The 18,575-nt window shown below is 41.5% G+C and overlaps 1 long non-coding RNA gene across 1 annotated transcript in view; it reads left to right on the top strand.

The window, feature by feature from the left end:
* Positions 1-5,144: 5,144 nt before the first annotated feature.
* LOC115900064 overlaps positions 5,145-18,575 on the top strand; it is a 43,665-nt gene continuing 30,234 nt past the window's right edge. Inside the window, exon 1 of the long non-coding RNA XR_004059736.1 lies at positions 5,145-5,220. This is a non-coding gene — a long non-coding RNA (uncharacterized LOC115900064). The remainder of the gene's footprint in view (positions 5,221-18,575) is intronic.

Raw genomic sequence — 18,575 nt, 5'->3', positions numbered from 1 at the left:
CTCATTTCTCTCCCTAGCCATGTGCTCCAATTAGTAGTAGAGGAAACCCACCATCATGGTTGTCTCTGGATGCTGCACTCACACCAGGGAAATCAGAAGTCTATCTTGGTAGCATGTCAGCCAACAAGCCTTACCTCCTTAGCCAAGGAGGGGCTGGGGGTCTAAGTTGAGCCAAACAGAGTTCCTCTGGGGAAATCTTGGTGGTCTAACAGCCAGAGGAAAATATGGCTTGGTCAGATTCATTTCACTGACAGCACAGTTATTGAACACAGTGTGTTCCTTGGTCCTTGGAGCATACTTCCCAGGCCACTTCAGATCTAGATCCATGTGACATCTTGCTGAGATGGGGAAGAGACTCACTCTCCCACACCATCATGGGGTTCTCTGGGTGCTGCACTCACACAAGGGAAATCAGAAGTCAAGCCCAGGAGCATGGTTCTGTGGCATCACTCACTCTGGGGGATTATTCTGCATACAGTAGGTCTCTCTTAATCATCTTCTTTAGGATTGGAACGCCAGTGGGCCCCATGCATGTCCAGCAGATAACTGGTATCAGAGCCTCTGACGTGGATAAGAGTAGATACATCTGTCCATAGAGATTCATTCATCTAGGGTCAGGCATGGGAAAACCATGATTTTACTGTCCCTAGCTTCTTTATTAGCTTCCTGTCACTTTTTGGTATCTTCATCCTCATTTTTTTTCTATCAGGTTCCCCAATTTCTCTTTAACTCCAGATTTTCTAATAACAAGCATAGTCTCAGGAAATATGGGCTGTTGTATAGAGCATTTAAACATTGGTAACAGGCTGTAGCTAATCAGTGGCTTTTTGACCCCAGTTTTTAGAACTGGGGTTACTGATTCCCCCGCCTGCCTAATATGCAGAATTCTGAGTGAGCAAGTGTGTTTATTGGGCATTTATTGTTTTTGCCTGTCCAGCATCATTTCGTTCTCTCCTGGTAATACCAGGACCCTGATTTCTCCTTTAGGGGCTGGCTACTCTCCATATCTTATTCTATCTTGGTGGCATGTCAGTCAGCAAGTCTTACCCCCTTAGCCATGGAGGGGCTGGGTGTCTAGGCTGAGCCAGAGTTCCTCTGGGGAAATCTTGATGGTCTAACAGCCACAGGAAAGCATAGCTTGGTCAGATTCATTTCACTCACAGCACACAAAGAAATTCTGCCCACTAGGAACTCGTTCCTGCTATCTAGTGCCCAAAGCAGCTCCATTTCCTCTCCCACTCAATTTTCTTCCATTAAATCCCCCGTTTGCTTAAATTAGTCAGAGTTAGCTTCTGTTGTTTGCAATGGGAGAAAAGTCCAACTCATAATGTGCATGTGTGCATTTTTCTGGGATATGGAATTCTTCCAAGTTCTCAAAGGCATCCATAATCCAGAAGGGTTAAGAATCACCGGTTAGATTATCATATCTGCCTTTGAGGAAGGATTGAATACATGCACCCTTGCAAATTAACAGGTGCTGGAGTCACTGAACTAAAAATTGTTGAATTTCTGACATCCTCTGGCAAAGCAGAGTTATTTTTGGCAGAATCCGTCTTTCTCAGGAACTTATAACATAATTGTAGAAATCGCATAAATGAAAAGGCTAGTCTCGCCTTTACCCGCAGTTGAGGTTTGCTTTCTGATCAAAGATACTCCTTTGCCACCACCTCAACCAATACTTGTTCTCACAGCATTTTTCTCTCCAGTCAAAAGAGCTTTTTCAATGCACAAAAAAATTAACAGCAACTATGGGAGTTAGGGTGGAATAAGTTAAGTCTGTCTCTAGGTCAGTATTTTCCCGAGTACCAAGTAGGATGCCCAAGGGGTATGGGAAGTTTGGGGCTCCAGAAACTCAGTCCAGCTTAGAAAATCAAAAGCACTTTTTCTATATTTCCCTAGTTTTTGAAGTTATTAGAAGCCAAGTCTACTATTAAGTAAAATTGGATGTTTTTTTTGTTACAATTCTAAAATTAAAGGCTTTCAAAAAGAAAAAAGGAAAGAACAGACAAGTAGAACCACTTTTGTGTCCAAACCACTAAAACGGGAAGCAGTTCTAATGTATACCCAACTTTTTGTTCCTGTCTCATCCCAATGTGCCTTTTTCCCACCAGAAAAATTATTTCAGCTTTATGCAAGGAACATCATTTTAAATTTTGGGTAGCTGTTTTGCATATTGCTATTTAATCATGGGCACACACACACACAAGGGAGAGACACTCGCTCATTCTCCTAAGTTCTCCTTCTGTATTTGCTTCCTTATCACTTGAAATGAGATGAGTTCAAAAAACTTAAGTTTCTTTGCATCCAGAATCAAACTGCTGGCAACAATGGTGACATCATAAATTGATCTTGGTTCCTGGAAGAAAATGCTGCTGGGATGTCATAGAAGGCAGAGTGGGCAAATCTGACTGGTAACAGTGAGAGTTGAGTTTGAATAAGGACTTAGAAGCAGAGTAAAGCAAATGCTCATTTGAAGCTGAACTCACTGTCTCTCATGGGAAGGGGAAGTAGCAGAGTTGTGTTCAACCACCATCATTTTCCAGTAATAAGACCAAGGCCCACTGACTTTCTGAAAAAGAGTGTGATGGCAGCAGCTGTTTAGTTGCCCTCACCATCTCTTCTAACTCAGAAGGTTAACCATTAATTGTTTTAAAAAGTCATCTCACATTTCATCAGAATATTTTCCTTAATATAAATTTGTCATTTAAAAGCCTGCCGAGTATCAAGCAGTGCTGGACAGTCTACTGCACACTATTAAATGATAGCAATAAAAGAATACACATTCTGGTTGGATGAGTAAAACCTTACACAGAAGTAATTTTCATCCATAGATTCCATTAATAGTAACAAAGCCAGTTATTACTTGCCGGGCAACTGATACATTCTAAAGACTATGAAGGTGCTGCACATAAGTGAGCTTAAATCCTCCCAGCAACCTGGGATGCCAGCTAGGCATGGTAGAGAACAGCTTGGCTTCCATGAAAAACCATGCATTGTTTAGCACTCACCTTTCCCGTTTATCTCATTCTGATTCTACGTGGGACTTGATGCCTTCCATTACCTTTGATGGTTATAGGTAACCTACATGAAAATGATTCTTGTCTGTAAGATACATAAATATATAGTATGCGAATTGAATTAAATTTAAATCTCTACCCTTTAACCCTCCCAATAGAAAAAGCCAGTTTCTTCCTATTTGTAAATTCATTTCAACATTCTTTTATATAAATTTGCGTTTCTTTTTACTTCTTCTTTGAACCAGATTTAACATTTGCCTGTTAAACAATATCTTTAGCATGTGCTCATTTTATATCTGTAGGAGGATCAGGATTTTGCATTTACATATATATATATGTGCGCATATATATACACACATACACACACACACACATTAACAATATTATTAGCTCCATTTTACAGATGAAGATATTGAGGCTTAGAGTAAGATGACTTGCTGGGAACCATTAATGATGAAATGACCTAGCCAGAGTGAAACCCCTGTATGTTCTGACCCTACAGCCTATGTGCTTTCTTCTAATTGTGCATCTGCTCTATGCCAGGCATGTGCTAAGCATGTGGGAATATTATTTTAAGTCATTTAGATATTAGTGGCCTTTACTATACTGAAATTATAGAGTTATAAAATATCCATGATGATTTTATGTCTATGTGTGAGATAAAAATCAAGGCAAGAAAAAAAAAAAAAGGCAGAAGAAAAATCCCTAATAGTTGGAGAAAGGAGGATAATGGAGCGGTAAGAATACAATAGATTTAATCTTGGAAAGCTTTTTGGAAATTTCTTAATTTGCATTGTTGGAATGGAAAAGGCAAAAAAAGAAGGCTGAAGATTAAAGCCAACAACTTGTAAACTTATGTCCTGCTTCAAGTACTGTCACTTAAGAAATAAGCAAGGAAATAGGATTATACCACTGCTTGCACATCTGTTATCTAACAGTGTAAAAAAAAGTGACAAATGAGACAAGAACCTAGTCTAATCTCTTAATCTTTCCCATATGTAACTATTTTGCATGAAGTTTCCATGGGCCCTAAATATGATAGTGTCATTCTTAAAACTGCCTAAAACTGTCTTTGGATTCACTATGTTTGTAGGCTAAACTCTAAACTCATTTTTTATCATACGTTTTTTATCAGGCTCCTGCTATTTCTCATTTCTTCTGGTATCCAGCAACATTTCTCTCTTTTTCTTTATTTCCTCCTCGTCCTCTCCTCTTCTCTCTCTCCCTCTCTCTTACACACACACACACACACACACACACACACACCCCTCACAATGTAAGCACCTGACTCTTCAGAGAGTTCTGCAGTTCTCCAGCCCACCAAGCTGTGTTGCAACTCAGCCTTTGTTGAACCTTTCTTTTGCCTTTAACACCGCCCTTTCCACCCCATCCTGTCTTGGCAAGTACTTATTCATTTCTCAACACTCAACTTAAGAGTCACCTTCTTTATAAAAAATTCCTGATCGTAATTTGTGAAAACCAGCCATCCCTATACATACATTCTGCCAGTATGTGTTTATGAAACCCTTGGTTGTGCTTATTTGTTTACACACTTGCTTCCAGGGACTGTGTCTGCTTGACCTCCCTTCTCTTCCAGAAATTCCCACGATGCCTGCTGCATGGTTTGTGCTCAGTAATTGAATGTGTTGTGCATCAGGGAGATGGCACGTTGGGCTGTGTGATGGGCAAGGGGGTGGAGTACCAGAAGGGACCATAAAGTTCAGCGCATTCAAACCCTTCCCTTCATGACCCAGAGAGAGCTGGAAGTATTCACAGAACAAAGGAGGAAACGGAGGCATTGAAAGAGCTGAAAGGATTAATAGGACTCTTGCTCCTGAGTTTAGTACCAATTCCAACATGCCACACTACTTTCTGGGATGGTTGAGTGTGGGTAAGAGAGAGAGAGGGAGTTTATTTTCTGTTTCTTTTTTGTGGTGCTTTCATAATTTTGGTAAAGGTATTTTTAAGTCAGAGCACAGGGCGGATCAGTTTTCATTACCCAACTTGGCATTTTCCTCTTGTCCACAGAGCAGCTCTGAGCCCTTATCATAGGCTGTAACCACATCCTCTGCTGGGTCCAATGCTAAATCAACACTGTCAGTGAAAAACAAACACTAACAGGTGCGCAGCACATTGAGCAAGGGAGGACGTTTGTTCTACAGCAAGGGTTAGTAAACTGGAGGGAAGGAAAAAGCCGGTCCAGGTATGAACAAACCCCCTGGGTCCCACAGCCCCCTTGGGGACTGGGAGAGGGTGCCAAAGGCTTCAAACAGCTGCCATGGGCCTGCAACAACTAGGCCCACCTGTGAGCAAGCTGCAGAAATGGATTTTGGTAATTACATTCAAAGCTTCTGTCAGAGTCACATGTTAAAGCTCCTGGGATCTCTTAGACGAGATCCAGGCAAGTGTTGCTGAAATGCACACACTGATGATGATGCAGCAGACACTCCCCTGGTGTACTCAGCTGCAGCACCTGCTAGGGACTAGGGAGCAGCAACCGTCATGTTTAGGACAGGACATCTTTCATAGGATCTTGTTTCAGGGGAAACAAGACCTTTACAAAGTCTGCCCCGAGAGGAAATCTCCTGTTCTGTATTTCTTAAGCTGCCACCCTGGTGTTCCTCCTGAACCAGGTGACTATACAATGCTGAGTAAAAATAATTACCAATAGGAGAGAGGAACCAGTCTGTATGGAGCTCTGTGCTAGGCTATTCTTTTTCTTTTCTTTTTTCTTTTTCTTTCTTACTTTTCTTTTTTTTATTATTTTATTTTTTATTTTTTATTTTTTTGAGACAGAGTCTCACTCTGTCACCCAGACTGGAGTGCAGTGTTGCTATCTCAGCTCACTGCAACCTCTGTCTCCAGGGTTCAAGCAATTTCCCTGCCTCAGCCTCCCGAGTAACTGGGATTACAGGCACATGCCGCCATACCTGGCCAATTTTTGTATTTTTAGTAGAGATGGGTTTTCACCAGTTGGCCAGGCTAGTCTCGAACTCCTGACCTCAAGCTATCTTCATGCCTCAACCTCCCAAAGTGCTGGGATTACGGGCGTGAGCCACCACGCCCTGCCACGCTAGGCTCTTCTAAGTATGTATTGTCTTATCTAATCCTTACATCAACACTATGAGGTAGATATTGTTATCAGCATTCTCTCTACTTTACAAATAAGGAAACGGAACAGGGTAAATTAAATTGCTCAAGGTTATGCGGCTAGCAGGTTTGTGGTAGAGCCAGGATTTAATTCAGGTCGTTGGTTTCAGAGTGTGCGTTCTCAGGCCTCCAGGATGCTGCGATTGACCTGACAGTCGGCAGCCTTGGCTGTACATTAGAATCACCTGGGGAACTTTTAAAAATGCCAGTGCCAGGGCTCACCTCCAAAGATACAGATTTATATGGTTTAGGGTAGGCTGAGTACTAAAATGTGTGTGCCTGTGTGTGTATACAATGTGTGTGTATGTGTGTGTGTGTAATATGTCTTGGGGAACCAGATTAGCCTTAGTCACTTAAAGAGTGCAGCTGGCACAGGTAGGTGTTTCCCATCACGTCATCCAAGGAAAGTATTGAGGGGTGGCAGACAACATCGGAAGCCCAACCACAGAAGGTCTGGCACAGGCGTGGTGCCATGACTAAGGCTTGGGGAAGAATGCCAGAAAGAAGGCAGAGGCAGCCAAAAAAGGTGCTGTGCTAGAGAGACAAGAAAACCAACAGAGCCCCATTGCACTGTTTGCCAAGGGTGGCCGTGGAGAACTGCCAAGGGGGAAGACCACAGGGGTGACCACCTTCACTGCCGCACAGAGCATTCCTGGAACTCCCGAGTGCAAACAAGAATCAGGGTTCCCAGAAAGGTGTTTTAAGAGAGAAACTTGCCTTATAAATCACATCTGTTGGAGGTACCAGGGGAGTATTTTGGGATCTGAAGTGTTCAGGGCAACAGCCTCTTGAAACCAGGGACTGAGGCCGCAGAGATGTGAGTGCTAGGATGTCAGGGCTTCCCCAGCCCAGCAGTTGCGGGTCTGGAGTTGGCTTGGTTCAGTTGCAAGTTACAGTCTCACTCTGCTTACACCCTAGACATATGTTTTAGAATTATAAAATTTGTGTCTGTTAAAGTCAAGTTAAAATAGAAAAAAAAAAACACTCAGTTTTATCGCCCAAGTGTAACAACTATTATTCAGTATATTCCTTTATATTGTTGTAATTTTTCCCAGACATAATTTTTCAACACAATGTTAATTATAATGTATATGCAAATATTATAGCCTGCTTTTTCACTCAAAATAATGTGACCATTTATTCCTTAAGGAATATCCTTTCCTTCATCATAATTACACTAGCAGTGACCAGGTATTACTGGGTTTCTGAAAATTGAATAATCTATGAACTCATTCTATAGAAAAAAGTTTGCATGAACATCTGTTAAAAGTTGTTTTTATCTTTACTTAAATATGCAGGACCTAAAACAAGTACTTTATAGCATAAAGATGTACATCTATATGTTATATGTCTATATCTGTCTCTCCTTTTTCATAAGGCCTAAAAACAAATGCTTTATTACTTGCAAACCACAACATCGAAACAATTTTATATGTTAAAAATAAGACAACAGGGAGGCCAAGGCGGGCAGATCAAAAAGTCAAGAGATCAAGATGATCCTGGCAAACATGGTGAAACCCCGTCTCTACTAAAAATACAAAAATTAGCTGGGTGTGGTGGTGTGCGCCTGTAGTCCCACTTACTTGGGAGGCTGAGGCAGGAGAATCGCTTGAACCCAGGTGGCGGAGGTTGTAGTGAGCCAAGATCGTGCCACTACATTCCAGCCTGGCAACAGTGAGACTCCGTCTCAAAAGACAACAAAACCAATAAAATTCACAATTATATATTGATGAAATATGACAAACATTGTTCAGTGAATGTAACTGTTGCTCATTGCTATGGTGCAGGTATGTTGCCTTCTTGGTGCCAATAGGACCAGTGCTGTGAGCTCACTCAGTTCCTATACCACTTTTCTCTGTTCTAAACTCTTAGAACATTTATGTGCACAACCTGAAGGCATCCTGGGCTTTCCCTTGGCATAAACACTTCCTTTATGTCAACTCTGATTTCCTTCTATTTTTCTCTAGCTCATGACACTTCAAGTAGTACTTTCTGGTACCAATGTAATCATAAACACAGATTACGAATTGAGTTCCCAAACTGAATCCAAATGGATCTTTCAGCTGATCCAGAATATGGCTACACTAATTTTTAAATTGATTGAAAGGTAAACATAAATGTAAAAATGTTCCATAGAGAACTTCCAAATCTAGAAGATTTATCATCACACCCCTGCCATTTTGAGAAATATTGATTTATTGAATGCCTCACTTGTACCAGGTAACTGAGCTGCAGCCCCTTACTCCCTGTAACAACATATCATTCCCATTTCTCAGATGAGGTAACCAAGGTTTGTAGAGGTTATGAAACTTGATGAAGAACATGGAACTGTCAGGTGAAGGAGCCGTGATTCTAATCCCGGTCTCTGCCATTCCAAAGCCAGCATCCTTGGACCATGATCTCACAAGGTCTTCCACAACTTCTTACAAAGTGTTCTTCTTCCATGTGGGGTTTAGCATGTTTATACTGACTGACACCAGGGTTAGAGATAAATTATTGTTTTTTTTCCTTTAGAGAAAGCCTAGCATTTGTCATGTATGGTGTATTTATTTGCTTATGAAAATAACCTAATGAGGATGGACCCTTGAAGATATTTCAGTAGATTTGGCAGTAGCCCAGGTGATTGGCAGTAGCTTGCCAGCTATTAAATCATTCTGAATATATGAAGAATTGTAATTTCCTTCTCAAAAGAGCTTTGCCACGTGGTGTAATCCCTGCACACACATTGGCATAAGCAGGAGCTATCTTTGTGCAAATCCATTCTTGGAACCAATCATATTAACTTGATATTTCATGTTTTGGCCCAATACCATAAACTGGCACAAATAACACTAACCTTGCCATGCACTAAAGATTGGAATAATAAATCAGCCAGCCTGTAATTATATTAGGAGAGCCAGCTTTATTCTTTAGCGAGCAGATTGATGTATCTGTTTAGACTGGTTGCCCTTAGGGCTCTCTGGGAACCTGGGCTGACTTTCTAGTGCCCATGCAGGCACTGCCCCAGATCACCGTGTACATAGGTGAGTTCCTGCTGTGCAGGTCTGTCAGGACCAAACTGGTTTCCAAACCTGGCTGGCTTCTCCACAAGGTCCACAGCTGTCAAAAGTGAAACAAAGCAAAGGGCTTGGGATGCCAAAAAGACACAAGCTCATCCATCAGGCTCAGCAGGAAAAGCAGCGGCGGAAAGCCTTCTTTAGCTGTGTGATCCTAGGTGGCTGTTAACTTAGCATTTGAGGACTGTCTCAGATAGACAAGATTGGACCAGGTAATCCCTTTGTCTGAATTCATGTCATTTCTTCAGCCATGGCAGAAAGGGCTTGAAGCAGCAGGTCTAAGTGGGCAAAGTAAGACAAAATAAGTGGGCACAATACCGACTGGGATCAGGGCTAGAGATAAATGATTTTTTTTTCCGTTAGAGAAAACCTAGCATTTGTCATTTATGATGTATTTATTTGCTTATGAAAATCACCTGATGAGGATGGATCCTTTTTTCAGTAGATCTGGCAGTAGACTGGGGGGTTGACACCAGGTATGACAAAATAGTGTAGCAAAAACATTTCATATAGGGGGAAGTATTCCCTGTCCATTATCTTGCTTGCTTCCAAGACAATATAAAGAAGATTATATGAAATATTAATGAGGAGAGGGGTAAGTCAGTGAAAGAAGGGGCCTACTCCTGAATCCTGCCATTACAATTTACAGATTAATTCCATTGGAATTTAAATGTATCATTGCAATGTACCATCAAATGTGAAGAGGTCCAGCCTGGATATATGTTCCTTGCCTGATTCCTGAATGGCTTAATTTGGCTCTGCCTGTCTGACTCATATGGCTTCCCCACATTAAACTGGATGGTTTATTTTCTGAGATCAAGTGGGCTATTTTGGCTTCATGGCTGTATCTCTTTGCTTTTGTGGTTTTCTCTGCTGGGAATCCTCTGACTCTGAGTCCTCACATGCCTGGTGCCTTTCGGGTGCTCTGGTCCGAGTTCAAATTGCCCCTTCTCAGAGAAAGGCTTTTCCCCACCTCTCTCCACTCCTAATCACTCTCTGTTACATGTCTTTGTTTAACACTTAACACATTCTAGGATTATATCATTTATTTCCTTGTCTATTTTCTGTCCCCACCTTCACATGTATGGGTCTTGTTCTCCACTGTATCTTCAGTGCTTAGGACAGTATCAAGTACACAGTGGGCATCCACTAAATATCTCCTCTTATGTTGTGAGCCCTCCTAGAGCAGTAACCATATTGCCAGACACCATCCTGAAAGCTTTATGAATATTAACTCATTTAATCCTTGCAACAAGCCTAGGAGGCAAGTCCTACGTTTGTCTCTATTTCATAGATGCAGAAACTGTTAAGTGACCCTAGAGTCCATTCTCTGAACACCTGCCTTAGGCTTCCTCTCTAGTATTTTTGTGGAATAAGTGAATGAACGTCTGTCATCATCGTTACCTAAGAACTCTTAGAATAATATAAGTTCTAAGTTCAATAGACATAAATATCATGATTCTAAAAATAAAAGTCTTAAATATACAAAAGATATCATGCAAGGTTAAGAGCCACCAGATTCAGGACAGCACGGTCGTAAGGGGTAATGGGTATGCAGTCTCATGCTTGGTTTCTAATTCTCCAAAGCTTGTAGACAGAGAGTAGGTTAAATCCTGGGATGATATTGACCATGAAAGGCAAATATTTTTCTTTTTAAGTTGCCACAGGCACCAAAAGATTAATCAAATGGCTGGGGAATGCAGGGAAACTCAACAGTGTTTAAGAAACTTGGTGGGCTTTATAAGTTCAGTATTTTGAAATGTATTATTATTTGTAGACTTCTACTTCATATGTTTTGGTTGATTGATTTGTTTAAACTCATATATTTTACATCAATATAATAAATGTGTATACATTTATTTTTAAAAAATCAATATACTTAGTATGCATATGCACTTGGGAAGTTCTTGAGAATCTTGGAGACATAAAAGGATTTTTAACTTTATCAAAGGATTTCACATTTGTCTTCTCATTTTATTTCAAAGCACCACTGAAGTAGCAGAGTTGGAATAATGTTATTTTTCTCCAGGCTAGTTGGCTCCCAGGTCAGTGGTCTGGACCCTTGCGGCTTTCTTTCTGTCTCCGTAGCTGCTCCCTCATCCTCTTTGCTGGTTCCTCTTCATCTTCCAATCTTGAAATGTTGACGTGACCTAGGACTCAGCCTTTGGGCATCTTCTCTTCTCTACACTCAGCTCCCTGGTGGTCTCTTTCATTACCTTGGATTTAAATGCCATCTCTATGCAAATGACACTCAAATGTTTTTTCTAGCTCTGCTCTGTCTCTTTATCTCAGGACTATTCATCTCTGACATTTCCCTTTGGTTGTCTAATGGGTATTTAAACTTAAATGCCTCAACGGGGGCTTCCAAGGTTGCTCTGCTTTGTCCTCTCCATGTCAGTAAGACTACTCCATGCTTCTAGTTGCCAGACCAAAGGCCTGGGGCCATCGTTGACCCCAGTCTTGCTCTGACCCTCCACATATGATCTGTGACAAATTCTGTTGTTTCCACCTTTAAAATTAGATATACCCAGGACCTGGCCTTTTCTTTATATGGCCACTGTGGCCAGCCTGGGACAGACCTGTATCACTTTTGCCTGGTTGATGGCAATGGCTTCCTAACTAGTCTCCTTGCTTTTCCTTTGCTGCTCTTCGGTCTATAATCGGCTCATCCTCCCTGCATGGGCAGATTCAACCAACCGCCAGATAGAAAATACTGGGGGGAAAATGGATATGTGCAGATTTGATTTCATGGTCCTCATACTCTAAACAACACAATGTAACTATTATTTACACAACATTTACATTGTATTAGGTGTTATAAGTAATCTAGAGATTATGTAAAGTATAAAGGAGGATGTGTATAGGTTACTTGCAAATGCTATGTATTTTATATAAAGACTTGAGCATCCGTGGATTTTGTTTTCTGAGGGGGATCCTAGAACCAGTCCCCCACAGATACTGAGGGATGACTGTATTCTCAACACAGCAGCCAGGGTGATTCTGCTGTCCTGAGATCATGATCCTCCTCTGCTGAAAATACTCTGAGGACCTCCCCTATCACTTAGAGTAAAAACAATAGTTCTTCAACAATCTACATGGCCCCACTCCTTCTGCTTTCACAGATTCCCTATGACTTGACTTCTCCGCTCCAGCTTCAAGACCTCCTTACTGTGCCTTTCACATTTTCCCACCTCAAGGCCTTTGAATGTATGCGTTCTTGTCTCTGCCTGCAATGCCCTTCCTTCAGAGATCTCTGAGGCTTTCTCCTCGATTCTTTTAGGTCTTTATTCACATTGCTTTTCAGTGAGGCCTTCTCTAGCTACCCTGTTTGAAGTGGCCATAATCATGCCAGCACTTCCTACTCTCCTCCCATGCTTTATTTTCTTTCTGAACACTTAAATCACTATATACATTCTAGATGTGTTAGCATAAGCCTTAGTTTCCTGCCTGATCCAAAAATACTGATGATAATGACACCGACCTCTTAGAGTTGTTGTCAGGATTCACTGATCTAGTCCAGGTGCTTAGCACTGTGCCTCATGTGGAGTAAGCTTTCAGTGAGTGTTAATGTGCTTACAACGTGCATGCCCCTAGCACCCAGTTCAACACCGTGTGTGCAGTAGATGTGCCCTACATCGCTTTTAAACGAATAAATGATCTAATTGGCAAAGTCAACATTGCCATACTTGTCTTTGTTCTGGGGAATCCATACATGTGAGATGCAGCGTGGTACTAAAGCTGATGCCCACACGAAGAGTCTGAACTCAGCCCCAGAGCATTACCGCTGCTAAGCTAGGCCTTGCTATAGAATACTGAGCTGAGTCCATCTGATTCCAGCACAGGTTCTGAAAAATAGGAGAGTTTTTCCCCTAAAGAAAAAGCTGTTACATGAGAGCATAACCTTTAAAGCGTACTCAGTAATAATGCCTTCTGAAGCATTTGTGCAATTAGATGTATTTCATTAACCGTGTTTTCTGAGTGGAGCAATTTGAAAGAACACGTTCCCTTCTGTCTCACTCTGTCTTGTTCTCATCAGCCCTTTCACAAATTAATCTGAATAAAAGCAACTTCCCCTCAGTGGTGAGTTAAAATAAGACACTGTTCACATGATTATTACTTCATTGTGCTTTTACGCACATTCCTCTGTGCTTTTTAATTATATATAATTACCAGGAAACAGGGAATAAAATCTGTTTAATCTACAATGAAACATGCTAAATAGATAATGTTTTCAGTTCCTGTTTTTGTTTGCTTATTTGTTTAGGTATAATTCGAAACCAGGGAGAGCAGTTTCAAGAGTGTAGACTCAGTCTTGCAGAAAATACAGCTTATAGGATTAAACATTATTTATTTCATGTGTGAGCTATTACCTTTTAAAAATTGTCATGCAACTCAGTGACTCAAGTAATGACATCTGGGGTGCAATTATTTCAAATGCCCTTTTTTTCTTCCTTGTAAAAAAGTTGCAATTAACTGTAAACAAGAGTTAAACTTGATGGTAGTGTATGGTGACTTTGATATGATGATATGTTTTTACTGCAGTTTCCGATGTGTATGTTTCTGATGATGAGCAATTTTATTAAAGCCTGTCACAGTGATCATATTAAAATGCACGATACTGTTCAAGAGGCAGCACAGCTCAGTGTTAAATCTTGCCCTGGAGACAGGCTTCCTGCACCTGAATCTAGTTTTACCTTCTGTATTAGCTATGCCATCTTAGGCAATTTACGTAACTCCTTTCTGCCTCAATGTCTTCATCTAGTAGCTATCTCAAAGGGTTATTGACAGAATTAAATTGGTGCATATAAAGTGCTTGGAAAAGAGCACTGGATGAAAGTTAATTGTTGTAATCTGTCACAAAAAGCAAAGTCATTACAAACAACTGCAAAATCCCAGTGACTTGAAACAATAATGGTTTATTTCTTGCTCAAGCTACATGTCCTTCAAAGAGTAGCCATTGTTTCAAACGCTGCCAGTTGTTGCTGCAGAAGTAAAGATAACTCTGGATGGTCTTGCCCTAGCAATTAAGTGCTCCTGGCTGGAAGTGGCACTGCAACTCTGCTCCTAATTCATTGGCCAGAATTAGTTACATGGCCACACTCAATCACCTGGTGGCCAGGAGGTGCAATCTACCTTGTGCCTGGAAGGCAGACAGCAAGCATCTTTGGCAAGCAGCACTCATAATATCCACAGTTTCTGTTGTTCTTATGCCTCTGCAGTAAAAGCATCTGGCACTCTTGGTTCGAGTAGCCTTAGCCTTTCCGGGTGCTGGCTGTTGCTGTTGGTGATGGAGAACTGCAGGCCTCTGGGATGGGCTTCAGGAGGACAGAGTGTGGGGGTGTCTTGGAGTACAGCAGGCTGAACAGAAGGTTCTATTTAGCTGTCGCATGCCAATCAGAGCCGCTGAACCGTCTGTGATATAAATGACTTAAAAATGTTCTCCATTGAAAAAAGGACTAGTTCTAACACTTTAAACATGTCAGCTCCAAGATAACATTGGAAATGATGTACATGCCTCTCCCCGCCACCCCCAGCGATGTCTACCTCCTCTATTCAAAACTCTACATCATTTCCCAAGGCCTGGGAGCTCTTGCAGGTGGTTTTATTTAGAGATCCCCAGACTTACATTTGTTTGTTTGCCTTGAATTCCTCTAGGGCCATCCAAACAAAAACAAATGGCTTAGAGTTCACTCTTGATTACCTATGCAAATGGTTGGGAATCTTGAATACTGTGTATTTGCCTTTATTTGGGCTTCTCTATCAGTTCCTTGGCCAGGAACTCTGCCCCTCACCTTTCCAATTCTCCTCTAGGCTCCTCTTACACAGCAGGGTCACCCATTTAATTGCCCTTTGACCTCTAGTCCAGTCCTTTCTCAGTTAAGCTGGGCTTCTGCTCCAGGGTGGGGGTGATGGTGGGTAAAGCCTGGGCTTTTGTTTTCCCTGTAATCTCTAAATGCATTGATCATTTATTCTAGTCTTTCTCATTGCTGTCACATGGCTGGAGAAAAAAGCAGTGCAGTTCAGATTTCAGAAGTCAAGACTGGGTTGAATAAGGGGACAGTGAAAGGAAGTCTTTTTATAACACTGTCACTAGAAAGGTCCCACAGCTGCTGCCACCCCCAACCCCCACCCGCCATGATACTTCCACTCCTTTCCTCACACAATCCCCCAAGCAGCCTGCAATGTTCTCTGTGCACAAGCTTTGGAGGCAGAAATTCCTGTGTTCAGATTATGAGCCCACCACTTAGTAACTGTGTAACTTAGGGGAAATTACCCAACCGCTCTAAAGGTTGATCTTCATCTGCAAAGTAGGGTTTAATGGCACTTAATGCAAAGAGCTGTCATGACAATGCAGTGAGAAAATTTGTGTCACTTCCTGGTGTAGTTCCTGGCACATTCAGACTAAACTAGTTGTGGTTGTTATTAAGACCCAGATTAGGTTTTATCTTTTCTGTGAACTTTAACCCAACTACTTTATATCCTCCTAAACAATATACTGGTTTTCAATTTTAACAAAATTCCTGTAACTAATAGACCCAAAGGTTAAGTGGAGTAGAAGTTTGTTTCTCAAATTACAGTCCAGGGAATAAGTTCTAGGTTGTGGGCAGGGGAAGGTGGTAAGGCACAGTCCTTTATAAATTCAAGGTGATATCTGCTCTTCTGTCCTTGACCAGTGGCTTCCAATGTCATTCTATTCATTGTCTGCCATTTTATCCTGAGGGACAGGCAGGAACATGGAGGTACATATGTGGGATGTTGTATGTCCCAGGTACATTGTGCCTGTCACAATCCACTGGGAGAAGCTTATCACAGGGCCACAGGCTGCTTCCAGGGAGGCTGAGAATGTGGTGCCATGGGGCTTCTGATTCCCCGCTGCAGTGAGGAAGAGGAGAGGGGATTCTGGTCATCGGCTACTTAGACTCAAATCCTTTTTTTTTTCTTTCTTTTTTTGAGATGGAGTCTCGCTCTGTCACCCAGGCTGGAGTGCAGTGGCGCCATCTCGGCTCACTGCAACCTCTGCCTCTCGGATTCACGCCATTCTCCTGCCTCAGCCTCCTGAGTAGGTGGGACTGCAGGTGCCCGCCACCACGCCTGGCTAATTTTTTTTGTAATTTTTAGTAAAGACTGGGTTTCACCGTGTTAGCCAGGATGGTCTCAATCTCCTGACCTTGTGATCTGCCCACCTCGGCCTCCCAAAGTGCTGGGATTACAGGCGTGAGCCACCGCGCCCGGCCTCAAATCCTTTTTATATGTGTTAGGGACATCTTTTCCCTTAGACGGTCTGCTCCTTGAATCAGAGACCTTGTTCTAGCCTTAACCTTCAAAGTTATGATTGGTAACAGACATGCAATAGCATCCTAAGAATACTTTGGGAATTGAGCTAAATGAACAGAAATTCTATACTTTGGGCAAATATCTCAGATTTGGTCTCCCTTGAATCTCAATGTTACTTTTGAGTAAAATGGACAAGCTTTAACAGGTTGTATGAGGGATTTCCAGTGTTGGACAATTTATTCTTTGTAATAATTCAAAGATAATAACAAAAACACGGAGAGTTTCCCAGTGATATGTGGATTCCATGAGCAATTCCCATCACTAAAGTTATTAAATATAATTATTTACTGATATACTACAGGGTACGTTATGCTCTTAGTATTATCTTTCAATCATCTTTTACAATTACAGATTCATATAGTCTTTTCTTAAAGATAAATAGCATTTCTGAAAAGAAGTAGAGTTGACAAATCATACTTTTGTAGGATTTCAGGGTGAAAAAGAAAATCTGGTGTTACACTTTTTAAAAACCTGCAATTTTAACCTAAAAGTGTAGTATGAACATATATTTGGATTGGTAAGACAATTTTCTTACCTCAATTATGATAGAAAATATGCAAATAGGAGCCAAGTAAAGTATAAGAGACAGATCACTAAATTGGGTATAAATAAAAATAAAGCAAAACAAAATATTTTAAAGTTCCCCTCCTCTAGACACTTGTGCCAGTTAAGTTACTGTCGCTGAGCCTCTGGCCCACCTTTTTCTTCACTACTTTTTGATGTCAACAAGCTTGACTCTGCAAAGCACTGTTGTACTTTGCTACCTGCTTCCTTAGTCTACCTCTGCCACTGCATGGCTGCAGATTGTAGAGCGGGCCGACGGCGAAGGGTCTTCCTTCTTTCCTTTTGTTTCGCATTCTTATCATACAGCCCTCACAAAGCTTCTTCCTCCCACATTGGAAACAGTTCCATTCAGTAGCGGCGGTTGAATCCAGGTTGCAGTTTTCTAGCACTCATGGAATCAGCCTCCTCACATCCTTTAGAGATGTCAGCAGCAGTCATTTGATATCTTTTTTTCAGGGTCTTGGGGGACCTCTTGAGCCCATGGAGTTCATCCTCCAATTTCAGAGGAACCAGGGCCAGCCAAATAGCTGCCCCTTCCGAGGGGTTTGAGTTTCAGTCCATGGTGCCTCAATGCCAAGCTTCTAAGTTTTCATAAGTCTGATTTCTTCTCTCTGTTCCTCCTAGGATTGGTAGCTGCTTCCTGCACCTGCTAGCTTCCTGCTACCTTCTCTTTCTGTCTTTTGTTTTTTCAATACCTTAGTTAACAATTTTTATTATCTTCTCTCTGTTAAAATAACTGGTTTTGACTGGGCGCAGTGGCTCACGCCTGTAATCTCAGCACTTTGGGAGGCCAAGGTGGGCAGATCACGAGGTCAGGAGATTGAGACCATCCTGGCTAACATGGCGAAACCCCATCTCTACTAAAAATACAAAAAATTAGCCAGACGTGGTGGTGGGCACCTGTAGTCCCAGCTACTTGGGAGGCTGAGGCAGGAGAATGGTGTGAACCTGGGAGGCAGAGCGTGCAGTGAGCTTAGATTGCGCCACTGCACTCCAGCCTGGGCGACAGAGCAAGACTCTGTCTCAAAATAATAATAATAATAATAATAATAATAATAATAATAAATAACTGGTGGTTTCTGGCGTCTGACTGAGTTCTGATTAATAGAATAAGTGAAGTTCTTTCTTTCAACAAGCAAGTGGACCAAAATGCTGTATATTTGAATCACATCATCATACTTGGTTTTAGATTTGAATTTTTTAAAGTTCAGTTTAATGATATGTCCTTTTACTAAAAGTTATACTTAAACAGCTGAATGAGATTTGTTTCTGCATTTGGTATTTGGATGCAACTTTGAGAATGAATTGATTTTTTTGGATAGTCTCTGCTACTAATTCTATTCTCTTGGAGGCAAATGTTTCTCTGTGCCTCATTTTCTCCTCACTGTACTGGGGGAAAATAGTGTTTACCATCAGGTGACCTTGACCACACCTTCAGACAGGTGAACTGTAG

Source organism: Rhinopithecus roxellana, chromosome 10, assembly GCF_007565055.1.
Source record: "Rhinopithecus roxellana isolate Shanxi Qingling chromosome 10, ASM756505v1, whole genome shotgun sequence".
In the NCBI taxonomy this organism is placed as follows: domain Eukaryota; kingdom Metazoa; phylum Chordata; class Mammalia; order Primates; family Cercopithecidae; genus Rhinopithecus; species Rhinopithecus roxellana.
Note: the sequence above shows the minus strand (reverse complement) of the source record. Positions and strands in the feature narration are given on the sequence as shown.